The sequence below is a fragment of the Mercenaria mercenaria genome, chromosome 4 (genome assembly GCF_021730395.1).
Source record: "Mercenaria mercenaria strain notata chromosome 4, MADL_Memer_1, whole genome shotgun sequence".
Lineage (NCBI taxonomy): Eukaryota > Metazoa > Mollusca > Bivalvia > Venerida > Veneridae > Mercenaria > Mercenaria mercenaria.
This window is the reverse complement of record NC_069364.1, coordinates 47702877-47723966: the sequence shown is the minus strand read 5'-3', so window position 1 is coordinate 47723966 and position 21090 is coordinate 47702877.

Below are 21090 nucleotides of genomic sequence, written 5' to 3'. Positions count from 1 at the left end.
ATCATCAAGATGAACATTCTGACTAATTTTCATAAAGACCCCATGAAAAATGTGACCTCTAAAGTGGTCACAAGGTTTTTCTATTATTTGACCTACTGACCTAGTTTTTGATGGCACATAACCCAGTTTCGAATTTGACCTAGAAATCATCAAGGTGAACATTCTGACCAATTTTCATGAAGATCTTATGAAATATATGGCCTCTAGAGAGGTCACAAGGTTTTTCTATTTTTAGACCTACTGACCTAGTTTTTGACCGCACGTGACCCAGTTTCGAACTTGACCTAGATATTATCAAGATAAACATTCTGACTAATTTTCATAAAGACCCCATGAAAAATGTGACCTCTAGAGTGGTCACAAGGTTTTTCTATTATTTGACCTACTGACCTAGTTTTTGATGGCACGTAACCCAGTTTCGACTTGACCTAGATATCATCAAGATGAACATTCTGACCAATTTTCATGAAGATCTTTTGAAACATTTGGCCTCTAGAGAGGTCACAAGGTTTTTCTATTTTTAGACCTACTGACCTAGTTTTTGACCACACGTGACCCAGTTTCGAACTTGACCTAGATATTATCAAGATGAACATTCTGACTAATTGTCATAAAGACCCCATGAAAAATGTGACCTCTAGGGTGGTCACAAGCAAAAGTTTACGCACGGACGCACGGACGGACGGACGACGGACGCTGCGCGATCACAAAAGCTCACCTTGTCACTTTGTGACAGGTGAGCTAAAAAAGCGGGACATTGCTGGAACAAGAAAGACAACGCAGCAGTAACTTCATTCCAATTCGGTTGAAGTTGCTGCCCTTTGGCCTTCAAATGTATCTTCAAATTCCAAGCTGTGGTATCAGTTGTTGCAAATGAAAGTTACATTTTTGCGTAATGGATTGATTGTACAAATGTTATGTTGAACATTAGCATAATGAACAGGCGTTACTGACAGCATACTATGGGTTGTTTTTTTGTTGTTTTTTTTTAATTTAACTTAAAAGGTTACACGTGTGGTATGTACTTAATGCCATTTTTTTCATGCACACCTACTAATAACTAAGAAAGAGCAAACCTTGTTCAATAGGTAACGCCAATTAATTTGCAATAAGTAATTGTAACGGCAATTTGCGGGCCTTGATATAATCGTTTCACTCAATTCAGTATCCGAACGAATTTATCCGATCTTCATATGGCGTGTAAGAAAAAAGCCACAGGCACTTGAATAAGAAAAAAGGGGGTTCCGCAAACATTCGTAGAAACGTCCATTAACAACTGTTTCTGTTGTTCAATTTCCTGTGATAACTTGATAATATTTTTCAAAAAAAGCGCAACACAACAGATAAGTCTATCCTGTAGGTATTTTAACACTATGTATGTACGATGAGCGGTTAAAGGAACTTCAGAATTTCTAAAATATTTAGTCACAGAATCCATGACACGTCTATCACCAAATATATTAGGCACATCGATGAAGACAATACCTTTATTAATAAAATAAGTTTGAAGAAAATATCTTTCATGGACAGATTGAGTGTCAATATATGGACGGAGAACGTGTTGTGTGTAACTTTGAATAAGAGAAAAGACAATGTAAAACGAATCTGTTTGAATAACGTACTGGTCCGCTTTCCTGTCTAGTTTTTTTAAGAGACTGAACTGATAAAGATGCGAGACGAGAAAGCATCAGATGTCTACTAGAGTTTGAAAGAATTAAATCAAGGTCAGCAAGAGATATATCAACTGTAAAACAATATTACCATTGCGTCTTATTCCATGAGACCTAGATTCACGTTATTATTTAAGCCAAACGGAAACGGTGACTGTAATTATTTAATCCATTTGAATTCTGCTAAATGTCTGGCTTTAATTTTAAAACTAGATGTAGAGTTTGTATCATATTTGATTTGCTTTACCGGCTAAATTTTTACCTGATCAAATGTTTGGCCAGATTTACGAAAGTTTTGGTATAAAAATGTAGTAAACTTGTTCCAACTACGTATTTTTATAAACGCTCGCGGAAACGAATATTTAAATATTGCCCAGATTGACCAACGTACTGAATAGCACATATTTTTTCAAGTCAGTACATAAATCAAGTGGGACGTATTTCAATCAACGTCAGAATTAAGTACCACATTAAAAGTTCTGTCGTAAGCATTTGAGGTAACATCTAACAGTAATAGTTTAACAATTTACCATCAATATTGTCCACTCATGAATTGACTCAATACAGATTATAATTGTTGATATAACTGTAAATGAGAGCCCGCACAAAATATTTTTCAAGTTTTGTAAACATTCTTAGTTTTATATCAAATTCATTGATTTACTCGCTTACAATATTTTCAACAATAAACAAAAAAGACATATTATAATTTTTTAAAGCAGTGGACCTGTAACAAAAATCGGCAGATTAAATATTCCACGTATACTGTTTCAGCATTGTTCAGTTTGTTATAGAAAGCAATGATTGCGTTAAGCTATAGTTGCGTCCAAAGAATGCCGCATTGCTGACGAATATGTAATCACAAGGATATTGCAAGGTGTCATTATGTATCCACTACCATAAAATGTTTAAAATGGCCCTTTGTGTTACACTATTTGCAGCAAAGTACGAGGCACCCCTCGTACTCCTAAATATATTCAGAGAAATGCTTCAAAATGAGTAAAGCATAAGAAAATGATTAACTGGAATGAGAATATATCTATATTGTTACACATATGTGGCACTAATTTAACTTTTTTGTAGTTCATCATTGTTTGGTATACATTTTACATTCTATATCATTTTTTTGGTATAAACTAAGTTATCATCTTTAAGTACCAAAACAGCTTCAACTAAAAAGCAAAAAACTAAAATATCAGAGGTAACATTATTTTTTACACGGAATGGGTGCATTTGTTTCATTTTGATGTAATATTAAACTCTCTAGCAGGGACTCAGCACATCTGATAAAATAACTGTCAGTGTAAGCCATTGGAAAATGTGCAAACAGAGTTTTAAACAGGTATAGGTCATATTTTGTTCTACCTGATCAGTTTATTGTGAAAAGGATCTGTTTAATTTTAGTTTTTCTTACAATTGTGAACACTTTTTAATATTGGTTTCAGTATATTAGTCAAATCATAGTTGTTCTCCTTAGATCTTCTTGGATATATCTCTACACGATGTGAATATTTGACGCTGTATCTACAACTTTCTTTTTATTGACAACATTTAAGCACATGTGGCAGTAACGTACCTAGGATACAGTATTGGTCCATGAGCCCTATACGTAAATATATTACAATTATAACGTTTTCTTAGAAAAAAATGCCAAAAAGTGATTTTGAAATTTTTTAAACCCCTGTGACAATGAGCCATTATAAAGGTCTTTATGAGCGTTTTTGCATGTGTATTGCTTCCAGGTCCGTAACTTTTTTCAAAAGAAAATCTATTTATAGGTGGTTGGCCGTCTTTTGTGCAAGTGAATATTCTTTCAGAAAAATCTTACTTCAAAGCCCAGTTGCTAACCGTTTACGCACAACGAGCGTGCAACGACGTACAAACGGTAGTTTTTTCTCTACCCGAATAAATCTCACACATTTTTATCATTAAAGGCTTCCCCTTAGAACATACCAAGCCCACCGTGCCAGTTTTAAAATAACGTTATAACCGTTTAGAACAGACTAAATGCAAACTAACAAGACTAAAAATAATGTACAGTCCATGCTTCGTTACTTACAGATTCGCTATTTAACTTTTTTCGTTTTCGCAAATTATTTGCAACTCCAATGAATGCATATAGTTTATCACTAATTCTGAATAATTAGGAAGACTATCATCAAATTTTGCATTAAATTGTACATTTCTATCAAACATCTGCCGGTCGAATTGTTGATTGTATTTTAATCTGATCAAGTTAGTATACCTGTAAATGGCAAATACTCTAAGAATATAGCCAAATGCCTGTGCACACATTGATTTGTACTGAATTTTCATCAAATTATTTCCATTCATGTACTAATTCAAAGCAGATTTTGGAAATTGATGTACGTTTTATTTCTTGTACCTTTCAGCATTAATCATATTTTAAATTCAACTCAATAAAATAATCGAAACTAAAGAAGATCAAAAGGTTGTAGCGAAGTGTAGAATGTATTTTAAATTAAGTGGATGGGGTACACATCCAATTGGTAAAATCGACTGAATAAGTTTTGTATGAACTGTACATATTAACTATTTAAAGATGTACGAACGTTTGTTTCAGAATATCTGCCGTTTTGAATAAAGTTCTCCATGTATTTTTGTTCAAAAAACCTGACAAATCTTGCCGCATGTATACAGATTGCAGGAAAACTAAGAGTGTCACAAAACAAGATTTATTTCCTATGCATAGAGTTTACGACTGTACTGATAATGTTGGACATAAAAAATTTGTAACAGAACTTAATTTCTGAACAGGATTTGGGCAAGTTCTTCTCACAGATAAAGCTAAACAAAATTCAGCGATGGTTACACCTGAAGGATTATGTCAGTATAAATTCATGCCGTTTGGTATGAAAAATGCACCTGCAACGTATCAGCGACTTATAAATCAGTTGCTCTATCCATTGTCTGAACCCAGTGCTCTGAATGTTTTCCAGTTGTAAATATGATATTGTGAAACATTCAATTTATTTTCTATGCATTATGAATGTTTTAATTGTATTATGTAATAAAATTAAAAGAAAGTTTTATTACATATGTTCCGAAGGTGTTACGTGTATGCCACTCACGCTAATGCTTTACTTTAGTGTTTAGAGTTGTCCAAACGAGATGAATGATTTTCACGTTCGAAATAATTATATTCTTGCAAACTATTTTAAAAGCAAGCCAAAAAAAAAAAAAAAAAAAAAAAAAAAAAAAAAATACACGCTTATACACAATACATTTTCAGAAGTACGACACCAAAGACAAATTATACAAAAAAGCCCGATTAGCGAGTAAGATAAGGAACAAAAAATGGCAAAGATGTTCCCCTTCGCGAAGAAAGCACCAAATTTTGCATGAAATTACTTTGAGGTATCCCAAATCCTACAAGAGGAGGAGACATGCTATATCTGCCCTGGAACCTCCTTTTAAATCAATTTAAAAAAGGGAGGTAAACATGTTTTGAAATTTTTTTTCCCCTTTAAATTGAACTTTATCTATAAAGTAATGTTTCATATGATTTAAACATGGATAACATATTACTATCATAGACAAACAACTATTTGGTATTGACAAATATACAAAGTTTACTACAAAATACTCTTATTTCTCAAGATTCATACTATAAAAGGGAGGTAATCAGATTTTACTGTAAGTTTAATTTCAAAACTGCGTGTGAAAAGATGTTTCTTATGAAGAAAGCATGAAAGTTTGTATTTAAGTATTATAAAGTATTCTGGATCAGAAATGGACTATATATACGATCTGTTGGCTTGAATAGACCAAAACATGAGGCCCCAAAGGGGAACTACCTTTTAATCTATTTCAATTAAATAAATATCTATAACAATTTCAAGAATGATAATTCATTACCTTAACCAATTATAACCCTTGACACGAAATTTATTCATTTACATTTTATACACATTCAATATACATAACTCAGGAAAAAAATATGAGGTCCTTAAAATGGAAATTGTTAAAAATCACATTTTAAGGGCAAATTAATTTATTTCAATCGTTAAAATATCATATTACTGAACTAAACTTAAGTAAAGAAACAGAATTCATGGATATTATGTATAAAATATAAAAAAAGTAAAAAATATTCACATGTTTAGGTCCACCTACATATCTGTATTGATTAGGGCAATAGATTTATATAAAAAAGAGAACCCCTTCAATGGATCATTTTAGTATGTTACATGACAGTATAATTATGACATAATCATGTTTTCAAATCTAATGACTCATCCAAAAACCCATAAAATAAAGAAACTGGTAATTACACCCATTCAATAGATATCTAAGAATTGTAACAGGTTTCCCAGTACTTCTCTGATACATTTGTTTGACAATTTTATATTTGCACATAGTAATGAAAGTCAAGTGTCTTTACTGGTTAATCCAGATTCAACATAATTAAGCAATGCAAGTGCCATAATTACGGTATACAGACACTAAATAGAAAACTGGCGCGGAAAAAAATCATGGTAGTCGCAAAATGGCGCTTTCAAGGAATAGCGCAGCCTCACAAACTATAACTTCAGATCGATGCCACATTTAAAAGGTCAGAGCCAAAAACTCCAATTGGACGTTTAGAGTTGTTTTTATTGAGCAACATTCCTTAATCTCGACACCTGCTATGACACTGCAAATAAGTGTTGTGCAAACGAGATGAATGATTTTCAAGTTCAAAATATGATATTGTTGATTTATATATATGGCAAGCCCAAACAAACTATAAAGGAATTTACTCAATGCCTTTGCATAAGAAAGAAACTCCATACCATACCATACCATACAGTGCTTAGCAAAACGGACCAAAAGACTCATTTTAAAACAGCCTTAAACATGTTCTAATATAAACAATAAAAGAGAAATATATATAGCCTCCAATATATAGATATTGATGATTGTATCAAGGAACATTGATAGCCAAAAGTTATCAATTCAAGGTGGTAATGAGGACAGTCTTTAAATTCCATTAAATATCTTGTTTCCTTCTTTTAGGTTTAGGAAAATGATATGCTACCTCAAGTCAAATTCAAATTATATTCTATCTAACAAATGACTGTTTTCAGAGCTGGTGGGGACGGGGATCATATTATCGTTACAAGGTTGATATTGGGGTTCCAAGAATAATATTTAATGATGGCGGTTATAGTTAAATTTCTGAAACATACACGAAGCCTGGACAGTGGGAATACCTTCGAGGAATGGTAACATAGACACAAGATACGAAACAAAGAGATATAAATATCAGAATAAAAACTTGCATAACAGATCCAAAACATATTTATAACGACCTGATAAAAGTAGCTCATAGACACATAATCCTCATTTATTACATGCATTTAAAGTTTATGCTAATAATAACAATTGTTCATTAGCCTCTTGTCGTCTCGAAGTTGGTAACGATGTTTTTATCTTGAGACAGAATATGCGAGCATACAAAGAATTTACGATGATGTTATTATATATTACCATAAACAAAATAATAAAATACTGGAAGCCTTCTAAATGTAAGAAAATATGGGTTTGTTCAATCCTTTAAGAATTTAACAAGGAAGATATTGCAGTAGATCCTAAGCATATAGATAGCATGAAGTGTTAAATTAAATGTTCCACCAGCAGCTAATATTCGTGTTTATGAAAATGTTATATATGAAGAAATAATTCAATTAAATCATATTGGAAACTTGTTATTGCTTAAGTAAAAATAAAAATATAATACATATGAGTTAAATTGAATAAAAAGTAAATCTAGCAGATGGACAAAGAAACAATTAGCCCAAGCTAATAAAGACAAAATGCCACATACTTTTAGAATAATATATGAAAAGTTACATGGTCACTTTCCTTTACTTTTAACATAAAACAGATTAATTGAATTAAAAAATTAAAAAGAGATTAAAAAAAAATGGCAAGTCAATGTGAAAGCGGAGGATTTTTTTATAACCTTTGGTTTGTTAGGTAAATCAGATCCTAAAAGTTGCTGGCGTTTGATATTTACACAATTTACAGAATCAGATCTGTCGAACAAATATTGGTGTCTGGTCTGAATGATGATTGATAGTGTCTTACGTTAACAACTGTTATAGATATCTGACACATTTTGTACTAAAAACAATAAATGTCTTGCAGAAAATAATCTGTGAGTAGAACTCGAAGTAAATTTGCGCTTCCTGACATAAGGGCATCAAAGGTGTCGACACTAAGAGAAAATTGATGGTGCCTTTTATTTGAAAATTGGATGAGCCTTCCCTGGTGAAAATTGTCCTGTCTTAGCTCTTAGAATTGATCAAAACCAAAGAGAAAATGAATTGCTTTTGTAACAATTTTTGAATTAAACTGTTTTTTCTGACCTCAGATAAAATTGATGGTGTCTGACATGAGAGAAAATAAGTCATGTGTGACATTATTCACTGGTAAAGCCTTATAAAGATGTGGTGCTTGTGCATAAGAAATGATGATGTCTAGTATAAAGAAGAAAAGTGGCATCTGACCTGAAGGAAAATAAGTAGTGTTTAAATGAGACAGTGTAGTCATACCTAAGGAGTAATTGAGAGCAAACGCATGATCAAACCTTGAATATATATTGTTATCGTAATGACCCCCTTCAGCGGCATAGCCTTTACTACTAACATCATAATTACCACCACCACCATCATCATCATCATCATCTACAACAATATCATAATCATCATCTTTTGACCTAAGGGAAAGTTATTTGTTGAAAATGGAAGTCTTGTCTGAGGAAAGATTATTTGGATGTTGACATAGGCAAGAGATTTGGTGTCTGACCTTATACAACTGAGGAACCTCACCTTATAATAAGTGGTGTTTGATTTGACTCAAAGCAATTTATGATCTCATATTGATAAAAAATGTGACGCCTTACCATATTGAGAATAAGGGGAAAATACTGCTGTCTATAGCATTTAAAAAATGAGATAAAAGAGAATTTTGTCTGCCTTAAAAGGACATTTTTAGTATCTGACCAAGCAGATATTTGTCGACTGTTCTTGAATATACAGGTTTTTTCTTAAAAATGTTAGAGGTGACTTATACGAGAGAAATTTGTAGTGTATAATCTAAAGAAAAAAGTGGTGTCTAAGGATTTTTGTAACAAAAGGGGGCTCTTGTCTAAGAAATAAGTAAAAGTATGAAACCTGAGGTTAATTGATGGTGTCTTACTTGAGAGAAAATTAGAGGTGTTTGGTTCTATTTGAATTTGTGACTTTGACCTGATGCACTATTTGATTTATGTATCCTGTACAAATAGTTAGCACGTGGTAAGAAAATATTAAGTGAATTTGTCAATTTTAAACAGAAGAAATTTACAGACTTTTGGCTCCAGTAGAAATGATGGTGTTTGACCTGACAAAAAGTAGCTTCGTACAAGGAAAAGTCAAGTTCCTTTCGAAGGAAAATGTATGTAGCGTTTTATCTAAAACGTTATATGAACTGTTCCGAGGGAAAATCTGTGTCTAACCTTTAAACATGTATGCTGTCTGACTTAAGGCATATTAACCGTTGATGGTATCAAGCCTACGGAATATTTTGTTGGTTTAGACTTAAGAACATATAACTGATGTCCGACTTAAAGTTGTTGTTACCTTAACGGAAGGGAAATTCTTACGTTTGAACTCAGAGAAAATAAATTGTATCTGACTTTTCAAATTGTGGTTGTGTTTGACCTTGGGAAAAATAGGTGCCTAATTGAATGGACAAATATCTGCCATTTAATATGTTGTATTATTTGAACTAAAATCATAGATGTTATCAAACCCAACTAAATCTTCGTGGTGTTTGACCCTTCAAACATTACAAATTTTTGACCTGAGAGTAAGTTATTATGTCTGACATAATGGAAGGTTGGTAGAGTGTGCCCAAAACATTAAATGTGTTTTATCATAGAGAAATTGTGTTGTAGAGTTAGTTTTGTTGATATGGAAAATGGGCTGTATTTTTGAAATGAAATAGAGTGACGTTTTAAACATTAGCAGCGTCTGAGAGAATGGTAGTGGTGTCAGTTTCTGCCCCATGGGAAAATTGCTCCTGTCTGGCCTTTAAATGACGATGTATGACCTGACAGAACTGATGATTTCAAATTTGAATAAATATCCTTTGGGGAAATAAGTGGTTGCAGACCTTAGAGAAACTTAGTTTAGTCGAACGCTTTTGGAATGTCTGATCAAAAATGTAAAACCTAAGAATATCAATTGTGTCTGACGAACAGGTTGACCTTTGAAAATAAGTCTTGTCTGATTAAAGGGAAAACTAGCGGTATCTGACCTTTTACAAAAGGAATTCTTAGCTTTAGGGAAAGAGGTTGCTGATACACTTACAGCAACAATTTGGTTTTGACCTAAAATTCAGTAGAGCAAGTCCTTGAATATATTTTGTAGAATTTGATCAGATCCTCAATACTTCGTGATGTCAAATCTTGACTAAAAGTCGTGTATGGAAAAGTAATTTAATATTGCTTCTGTATTGACTTATTATATCTAAAAGAATCAAAAATAGGCTTGAAAGAATATTGATTGTTTCTGACATAAGGGAAAATTACAGTTGTCGGACGTGATGGACAATTTGTTGTGTTACACCTAAGGAATCACTCCTTTTAACTGACATAAAAATTGTGCAAGAGATTAGACATTTTGAATGTATTTGGTACGGGAAAAGGGTTGCCTGGCATTATAAGAACACTAATAGTTTTCAAACTGAGGGTATACTTTTGCTATCCGGTCTGAGATTTGAATTAGAGGTATCTACATATTAAAATAAAAACGGTTGGCCTATTATATAGACGTGTTTAAATTTCTGGTCGGAGGCAAAATTAGTCATTTCTAATCTTTGAAGAATAATATTGTCTCATCTAATGGAAAAAAATAGTGTATGAAATACAGGAAATTAATATTTGCTATTATCAATGATGTCTTGCTACAACAAAATGGTAGTGTTTGACCTAGGGGAAGGTAAGTGATGCTTAGCCTAAAGGAGAACTAGCTATGTCTGGATTTTAATAAAAACAAATTCCTACGTCACGTTATTGAATGATTTAAACCTGAAATATCTCGTGGAGAGAAATTTGCGTAATCTGACATTGAAATTGCTGTTGTCTAATACGAAGGGAATTTCTAGGTGTCTGACCTAAAAGAATGTTGCTGATTTGTAACTTTATGGTATGTGTTGATTTTAACTTGACCTTAAAAAATAGATGGCGTACAATATTAGAAAGAATTGTGATGTAGGAGAACAAAACTCAGAAGTAAAATGGTATTATGACTTGATAGAATAATTGCTGATGAAAAGCCCAAGAAAGAAAGTGTCGTTCGACATATAGTAAAGTTTTGTTGTGAATTTACCTTGAAATGTTCTTGTCTGTCCTGACCAAAAACAATTGTTCTTGTCGAACTTCTTATTTAAGGGCAAGTAAGCAGGGCCTCACATAAGGGAGCATAAATTGTGTCTGTTTTTTAGCAATATTGGCAGTGTCCTTCCTGAAAAAGAAGTAGTGACACCTGAGCTTTTAAAATTGGTAGAGTAAAATCCAAAAGAATTGTAAGTGTTTTCGACATTTGTACAGATTAGTGGAGAAAATGTTTCGTCTGACAAAAATAGAAATCCCGGTGCGACATGCTTTTATTTTTTTTCATTTTGCTATTTGCTATTTGCGTTTTGCTTGGTGCACCGGGATTCCATATAAGGCAGTTAGGTACATGTTAGAAAATACTACACCCAAAACGCAAAAAGCAATACGCAAAAAGCAAAAACAATGAAGCAAAACACAAACAGCAAAAAGCAAGAATCAAGACGCAAAAATACCAAAAAAATGAAAACGCTAAAAGAATAAAACATATTGTATAGGGATTTCGTAAAATGCAGCCGATCATTGCTACAGAAATTCAAAATACTACCAATTTTATTAAGCCGGTGCTAGGGGGCGTGAGAGGTGTTGCTCATTTCATTACAGGTCATGGACAGACTCAATCAAAACGTCTGGTATTATTATTTTTGGTTGCTTTCTTTGCTTCCAAAGGATCTTTCTTTACAGATTTTATTATTTATAGCTATAGACATATATTTTTAAAAAAGCAAACTAGCAAAATGCAGGAGGCAAAACATAAATGCAAAAGCAAAACGCAGAAAGCAAATAGCAAATAGCAAACAGCTAAAAGCATGTCGCACCGGGATTCCATAGACTTTCCATAGAGATAATCCGAGACGAGGAAAAACTATACTAAAGGAAAATTGATGGTATCTGACCCGAGAAAAAAAAATTGGGTGTCCTTCCATTTAAAGAGTTTATCATATCAGACTTAATCATCAACATCATTGCAATTACCATCAACATCTCCACAATCAACATTTCTACCTTCAACATATCCCAAATTGCCATGATAACCATAACCATAAGGTCATAGTAAGGCAGAGTAGCTAGTCTAGCGAACAGACCTTCCTTTAAAAAAAGATCTTCAGGTGACTATTATTGCAGCTGGTCAGACGCAAATAATTTATTCTCGAGACAGTGTCTTTTATTACAATCAAGCACAACTGCTGGTCCGATGCAAATAATTTATTTCTTGGCGGGAACCTCCAGACCAAGTGCAGGTACAAGCTCTTAATAATGAATAATAGAAAATATTTCATAAAACCCTCACTAGTTGCAGCGTTCAGATTTAAGAAGTACGGGAAAAGTAAAAGCTATATCTGTTTCTCCGAATGCTCTGGATATATAGATGTAGAAATGTAGTTTCATGTTCGCAATATAAACACCCGAATTTAAATAATTCTAAGTCATATCAAGGAATCACCACACATATGCATGTTGATTAACCAATGATCAAAATTCTTTTCGATAATGCGAAATGTCGTTTACATAATTAAAACCCTTTATCAAATAGCTCATTAAGATATTTCATATATACAATTCTTCCTTTCGGAACAGGTCCGTAATCACCTGAATGTTATTACATGTTTAAAAAAATTCGACTTTTTCTTTAACATTTTCTTAGCAAATCTCACCAAATGTCTCTCAATACTTTCATGTCGATTCATTTCATCAATTCGTTCCGAATATACCGTTAATACATGCAGCTTCGCATATTCTTTAGATTATTTTGTTAAAAAATATGACGATTAAACGTGTCATTTCTTCATGGGGTAGGGGTAAAATATCGTCAAATACTGAAAAATTAAAGTCGGTGACCCCTAGGTATTTATGTGTCTACTAGACGTGCACACACTGTGAAACAACATACCAAAATTGTACGTTTTTTTATTGAGTCGATTTTTTATACTGGATTTTATGGCAAAATTTGATGTGAGTTTTTCCGTTCTGACGTCACAATATCGTCTCTGACGTCCTATGAGTTAATCTTAATTCGTTGAATTTTATACCATTTAGTAGCATTTTCTGAATGCAAAGTGACAATTATTTTATATTTTTCATTGATATGACATTCAGAGAGCAGGAAAGGAAAAATACCGAAAGTACCCGGAATTTGGCGTTGCACGAAAAGTGACGTCAGGGGCCATGTTTGTGACACAATAGCAAAAATTACGAACAATATTGCGATAAAGTAAAACCGGAACTCAGTCGCATATATCTTGAATTTTATACGGTATAAATTTCAGGACGAAAAAAAAATGGGGCGCATTCCACCTTAAGGCTTCAGGTAAACTCTTTTGAATTGGCCTATATATCACAGAGACAAACATACCGACAGTTTTAAGAGGATAAAGAAAATGTATGGCCGCTAGAGTGTTATCAAGGTGTTTTTATGGTTGTAACTAGTGACATAGATTTTGACCTCAGGTAATCCAACTTTGAACTTGTCCTGTATTTCCTGGAGAAGAACATTTTGACACGGGTTTATGATAATGAAAGGAGAAAATGCGACATCTACAGTGTTAAAAAGGTTTTCCTATAATTTGATATAGGGACCTACTTTGAGTCATAGTGTAACGCAGTTTCAAATTTGAACTAGGTTTCATAGATTCTAATAAAGTTTTATGAAGATGAAAAAGAAAATGTGCTCTTTGTGCTCAGGTGAGCTAAAAATTTAAAAACATTAAAATTCGGCAAACCTTCAAAATATCCTTTAAGTCGCTGATTTGTATTGTTATCAGGTTAAGGTCTGTGAAATTGCATAACTGTAATCCCTATGATTATTGAGATATCCCGCTTTAAAGAATTAACATATAGGTGTTGGTTCTTTATCATTTCTTCTTCTTTGATGTATACAAGAACAAACATTATTCGGCAATTGAGAATCTAAAAACAAAATTACATCAATGGCTACATTGTATTTTTAAAGTCTGACACTTTCTAAGTCAATCAGGATCATGAACGATGAACTTCTTTCCTATTCATCAATGTTTATAATCATTAATATCTGTCTTATCTAACTAGTCTGGAGTACTTTTTTAATCCATCCTCACAGAAATGTAGTCCTGTAAAAAAACAAACAAAACAACTTTTGCAGACATACACAATATCAATAAAGACAATCGAACTGTCAAAATAGAGATGGTTTCAATCTGGGGTCTTCACAATTTCAAAGAACTATTTCCTAGAACAACTCAGAAGTACTCCAATACCGAGGTGACACCTAAAATAGTTTAGATGATAACATTCATCAAAATGGAAAACCAGATGGTGTAAAAACATTTATTAGTGTGAATATAAGACTTCGTTTGGAACAGATGCAATTCAGACCTTCACAAAACCGTAACTATCCCCCTTTGATTTAAATGCTGCATAAATTTTACCCTTTTGTATTCATGTAAATTTAAAGTATGTCTTCTGTATAGAAAGTGATCCCTCTTCAATCCAATATTCATAACTGCCAATTAAGGACAGTTTTCATAAAACACAAGCTATTGAATACCCAAACCTTAAAAATACATCCAAATGAGGACATGACAAAACGTCTGGTTAAAGCTAAAAGTATTTCTTTAAAAAAACTTGATTGAGCGTCACTTGTCAATGCTTTTTACTAAAAAGCCAAGGTCTGGGCCTTATTTCAGTGGACAAGAAGATTTTTAAAGTGTTTCCTTATAAGTCAATCAACTTAAAACAAGTGACTCCTACTGGTTCAATCAATTTTCATACCAGTTTCATCCTTTGAACTACATAAGGTCCTGTCATAGTAAACCAACAACTGCTAAACATACAGAGTGTACAACAGGGGCCACAACTGTTCTGTATCCCTCGCCTAAATAACATTAGTACATGTACAACAGCAATAGCCAAAATGCAGTTACTTGCTGATATTCTCAATAATAATAAAATTCTGAATAAAACAATATGAATGATTTTTATTAAGTCTATTCTGGTACGGCACCAGAATTTTATGAAAGTGAGAACATTTTTTAATCTAAGTTTTATAAAATATTATTAAAATTACGATATTTTTGCAGATACATGTATACTAAAACAAGTTTAAGGCTCTAACATCAAATGGTATATTAAGATTAGTGAAAATATTTTTTTGAAGAAAAAGAAAAGAAGCAAAAAAATATCAGACTCCAATAGATAGCTTCTGTACATGAGAGGCTTAGCGACAGAAAATGTACAACAACAATGGGGCAAAAACCTACAACATACTGAGCCATTCTCCTTATAGCAAAACTATCAAAGGGCTATAACTTCTGTAAAAACTATTCACACAAAAAAATCATTCCTTCATGGCCATCTGCACATCAAGCTTGTAAATCTGTGAAGGTCTGAAATAAATCAGGCTAATAGTGCAGAATGAGTAGGACACATAAGATTTTTTTCATATAACATATAGCAAAGACTATCAAAGAGCCATAACTTCAGTAAAAATGTTACAGAGAAAAACGTCCTTCCTTTATGGTCATTTGCACATCGTGATTGTTCATCTGTGAAAGATTGAAGTTAATCAGATTAATAGTGTGGGATAAGTTTGACATACAATATTATTCTCTTTCTATATAGCAAATCTATCAAAGGGCTATACCTGCGGTAAAATAGTCACAGAAAATATCCTTCCTGTATGGTCACCTGAACCTCAAAGTTGTTTATCTGTGAAATTTTAAAGCAAACCCGGATAATAGTGTGGGAATCGTTGGACACACAAGATACATCCGGACAGCAGCAACGCTATATCCCGCATAAATGTGTATGGGGCATAAAAAGGGGAAGAATGCATGAAATAGTGGTGTGAGAGCTATACTCCTCGTGTCATATGATGTTGGTGATTATGATACTGGAACAATTATTTTAAGTTTGAATGAAATCTCTTCTGTAATAAGAGAATTATAGCGACATTACATCAAAAATAGCCTGAAATTAAAATTTAGAAAAGGAACGTAATTCATTAAATATTACTGTCAGTGTAATGGACCTTGTATCATATGATGCTGGAGAAGATGTTGAACAGCTATGTGAAGTTTGAATCAAATCCATATAGTAACAACAGAGGTATAGTGAAGGTGCACCAAAGCTTTATCCTGAAATTCTACGTAAAAATAGGTGAGACGGGGAGGAGGGGAGAAAATCATGAAATACTGATGCGAGACCCATGACCCTTGTGTTATATAATGTGGGTGATGATGCTGGGATTTTATTTCCTTCTAAACAATCCAGCATTGCACATTTGTTTACAAAGCGGGGTTAAAAAATCACAATCTCGTGCAAATTCCAAACATTATCGGGCTTAATAATTTGTTGTTTACGTTCTGGTAAACTTGATGTTGAACAATAACAAGTTTCATACTACATGTATTTTCAATCGAATCAATTGAGTTAGCAGCGGTGCATCTTGTAAAGTACTGAAGGGACATGCTTTTTATAGGAATAAACAAGAGGGCCGTTATGGCCCTATATGGTTCACCGGAGTTAAATTGCTTGCTTGAACACTAAGAAGTTTCTACTTAATAAAAAACAGGCAGGTAATGTGTATATGTATTTGTTATTATTATTTTTAGGGGGTAAGGTTGAGGTGGGGTAAGAGTTTGAAACAAAAAAATTGAATGTTTTCCCATTCAAGTCTATTTAAACCATGTACCCCCAGGCAGGGACCATTTTAACCCAAGGAGAGATAATTTGAACAATCTTGTTGAAGGACTATTATGAGATATCAAAGCCCTAGGCCATGTTGTTTTGTACAAGAAGATTTCAAAGTTTAAGAAGTTAAATAGTTATGCCCACAAGTTAATGATTAAGACCTTTATAGTTTCATTATTTACGTTCACAATTTTGTAGAGTTGCGCAAAATCATTTTCACAATTTTCCAAATGTCGCGCTACTTTTCAAAAAATGACCAGGCCCAGACCCCTTCGCAAAAATCCATTAAGTAATAACAGAAATCAAATGAAAGTGCATCAAAAGTGTACCCAAGGTGTAGACGCGGAACGGATGCTGCAGCTGGGTCGGGCAGGATAGCTCTTCATATACTTTATAGTAAAGTTAAAATGCTCAAACTCATTGAATCCCTGTTAAACCCAACAGAAATGGATGAAAACGAACCACGCTTTCATTTGTGCGTTAGCGGTTAAAAATCAAAGCATAGACTTTTTATAAATTCGTGTGTGAGAATCAGACAAACAAAAGAGCAATTTGGTGTGGCCTTAAGATATCTAAACTAATTTAGCAATCAATAAACAAATTAATTTCTGTCTAAATATAAATTCTAATACATTGTGTCAAAAATGGCTGCAATTTATGAATTTATGAAATTTATTACCCTTTAACAAGTGTTTGCATGACTTATGCCTCTGCCATATAATCATTATTGATTTTGCAGAGTATTTTGTAGATCATTAAATAACCCATATCGATAAACCAAATGATTAAGGCTAGTGAAATAATGTTTTGTCAAACTTATACTTGACTTACTTCTTATTTGCTATGACAAATACCACAGCGGTAAAAACTGTAGTCTGGTTTAACCATTCTACTGTTTTCAGTTGTTAATAAATCAAAAGGAAAGAAATAGTAAACATGAAGAGTAACTTTGGGCAAATTCGACTTTTGTGTATATTCAACAGCTTAAATTAATATCCATGTTGAGAAGTGCATAAAGCCCTTTAATAACATTTTCAAATAGAAAAAAGTGGAAACTTCACAGGTCGCCCAACACGACAAAAACGACAATGTTGCAGGCTCGGTTCAAGTCATTTCTATGATGTCATATTTATATTTGACATCACGAGAGCATTATGGTTACCCAGGCGCTCTTTCTTTTTCCAATATACTGACCTGGAACTAAGCTTCAAAATCATTTTGAATGAAATAATTATATACTACAGTTTTCGTTAGGAACGGTCAGTCATGCTGAGGTATGTAACACTATTGCCTTAATTGCAGTTTGAATATTAACCAAATTATAAACAGATTTGATGTTTATATATTTATACAGATTTGATGTTTAGATATTTAGATAAGGGTTTGACACTTACGGGATCTTGAAGGCCCAAGAATCCTTGATTTTTAGGAGGACTCATTTTCACCGACAGTCAGCAATTCCGTCGGGATTTCATATCTTGGCATAGCTATTCTATTCAAAATTCTACTTTTGTTTGTCAGTGTACAAGATTCAGTCACTTTGCCTAGAAAACGATCACGGCTACGAAGAACTTCAAAATAAGTAACGGAAGTAGCAACAGTATACATTTTTGTCCCTAATTGTTTCGTTCCCGCAGCAAGTGACCCAGACGCGTGATCGGTTTTCACGTCAGATGTTGTTATTGACTAACAGCATTTGATAAAAGAGCAAGGACACCTATAAAAGTCAATGAGCCATAAGCTTGATAAAAAGATTATGTTTATAATCATAAAATGTGTGTCAAAATCAAGCAATGCAATGTTGTCTGTAAAATTTAAAATTTAGAATACTTTACAAGTGTCTGGTTGAATGCATGATTTTAATTGTCTCTTTAGAATAGTGTTGGTGGGCATTTTGCCTCTAAATGCCATTAAATAAAGGGGTATGTGTGTTTGAAGGAAGTTGTAAATTTGATTGAATAAGAAATGAGCTTATATAAAATTACTTTTTTTGTATCTTTTTGAAAGAATCAAAATTTAATGGTCATCTCTCAATTTCAGGGTATATGACAGGGTCATTTCTTATAATGGAAGCCTTTGAAAAAAGAACGGAAATTTCTTAATACAATGTCTCCACCACCCGCAAAAAAGAACCAAATCTAACAAATCACGATCAGAGAGCCTGCTAGAGAACGATGCCGGTTGCAAGATAGACCAGAGGACACACGATATCTCTATACTGTGACTAAGCAATTGCTAGATTCTGCTGATTCTAATGATGAAGAGAATTATCTTTAAACAGACCTTGGGCAGCTGAAGAACAAGGCTTACATGTATACGCTGAGCTTAATGTAACCTATTTATAAATAATATTCCCTGGATTCCAAGCATGACATCAGCTAGGGGTGAAGAATTTGCTAGATAAGGTAAAACATTGTTGATGTGCAAATGCAGCAATCAATCAAAACTATTCGATTATATTTTCAATAGAGGATTTTTACGTAATTCTAGTGGTTTATGCATTGTTTTACCTTATTTAGTGTTTAAAATTCCGCCTTCCTAATTTCGTCCAGACAGATCCTTAAAGTATGTATAAATTAATGCCTTAATCTGAGCTGACGATGCTAATTACATCATTGACTTTCGCATCGAAAAGCACATGTGAAATTAATCAGTGTGCACAATCAAACCTATATTGCACCATAGGCATTCGACACAGGTCAGTAATGATGCTATATTTCATTACAAAACATCAGCACGCAAAAATATATCCAGCACCCATTTACTATATAATGTTTGATTGGGGTAAGTGTTACTGGGTCACCGAGAGTAATAAACAGAAATAACGTCAATCTAATTTTCCATATGTAAATTAGATTACACATGCTCTCGGAATACTACTGGTGTGAGGTTTTAATTTCCCTGGAAACTCTTGTAAAATTCCGGACCATGAGCTTTCCATAAGACAGTCACTGCTTGACTATTCGAATTGCTGTCCCAGAAGCAGGAGGAATATTAGGTCTACCCTTAATGTAAAAATATCTATAGAGTTTCAATCCAGTATCTGCATTAGTTTTGGAGGTAGTAACTAACATGCGAAACTTTAACCAGAGGTGTTCAAGTTTAAAAGGTGACATAACCTAGTGTTATAACCCATAGACACATGCGGAGTTTCAATTGAATATCTGATTTAGTTTTGGAGAGTAACTTGAACTCAAAACTTTAACCAGGAATTTTTAAATCCATAAGTGTGCATAATTTGGCCAAAATACAGGTCTGAGTTATAGGACTTGACCCAGTGAGGTTGGCAATTGTCCTAGAAAAAGAAAAAAAATATGGTTCAAAGCTGTATGCCTTAAAACGATAGCTGTATGTACTTGCATGCAAAACTTTAACCTAGGTGTGACGCCGACACTGACGCCACGGTGAGAAGAATAGCTCTCGGACTACTCTTTAATTAGTCGAGATAAAAAATAACAACACAGTACGGATTTCCTTAAATGCATGCTTAATTTACATATGACATGTCATGCTTGTTGGCGGTGCCTTTAAAGTAAGCAGTGAAAACATATATGATATTGTGTATAGAAACGACAGAAAACTGCAATTATTATTACAGGATACCAACAGTTGATTCCAGCTAGCATAAATACACTAAAATGGCGGCCGGAATAGGTTACAATTACGTACGTTTTAGTTCTTTCTAATTTGTCGATATTTTGACTGATACGACAACCAGCCTGAAACCAACCGAACCTACAATACCAGTTTTATAGAGAACATACCCCTAATTCATAATAACATGTAAATACGTAAATAAAAGAAGAGCAAACATTGATATAACTTCAATCTGAATTACATTTAAAGTGTGGGGTACAATGTACGACTAGTGTGACAGTCCGTGTTTGTCCGCTGTCAATATTTCCCTACATTTCACCATGTAGCGATAGAGTTTAATTCAAGGGAGATAGCATAAGAGGTTAAATTTATCTCTTATATTTGACATTTCTCCACTTCTTACATAGTGATTAAGTAGTTCATTTTATCTTATTATAGTCTTTAGTGTATTTTAATATCTGAAATCCATTGATGAAAGATCTATACCTTCCCAGTGGAAAAATGCAAATGTAACGACTATCTACAGAAAGGGCGATAGGTCAGACCCTGCCAACTACTGGCCCATATCCCTGATATTTGTACTTTACTAAACACTGGAGTTTATAATATCCTCATCAATTACAAAAAAAATCTAAAATCTTGGCATTCTGTACCATCTCAAACATGGTTTCACAAAAGCAAAATCTGTTTGTTTAATTATGCTTACAAACGATCTTGTAAAATCAGTGTACAACAAAACAGGCTGATCTGATCCTTTTAGACCTTGCCAAA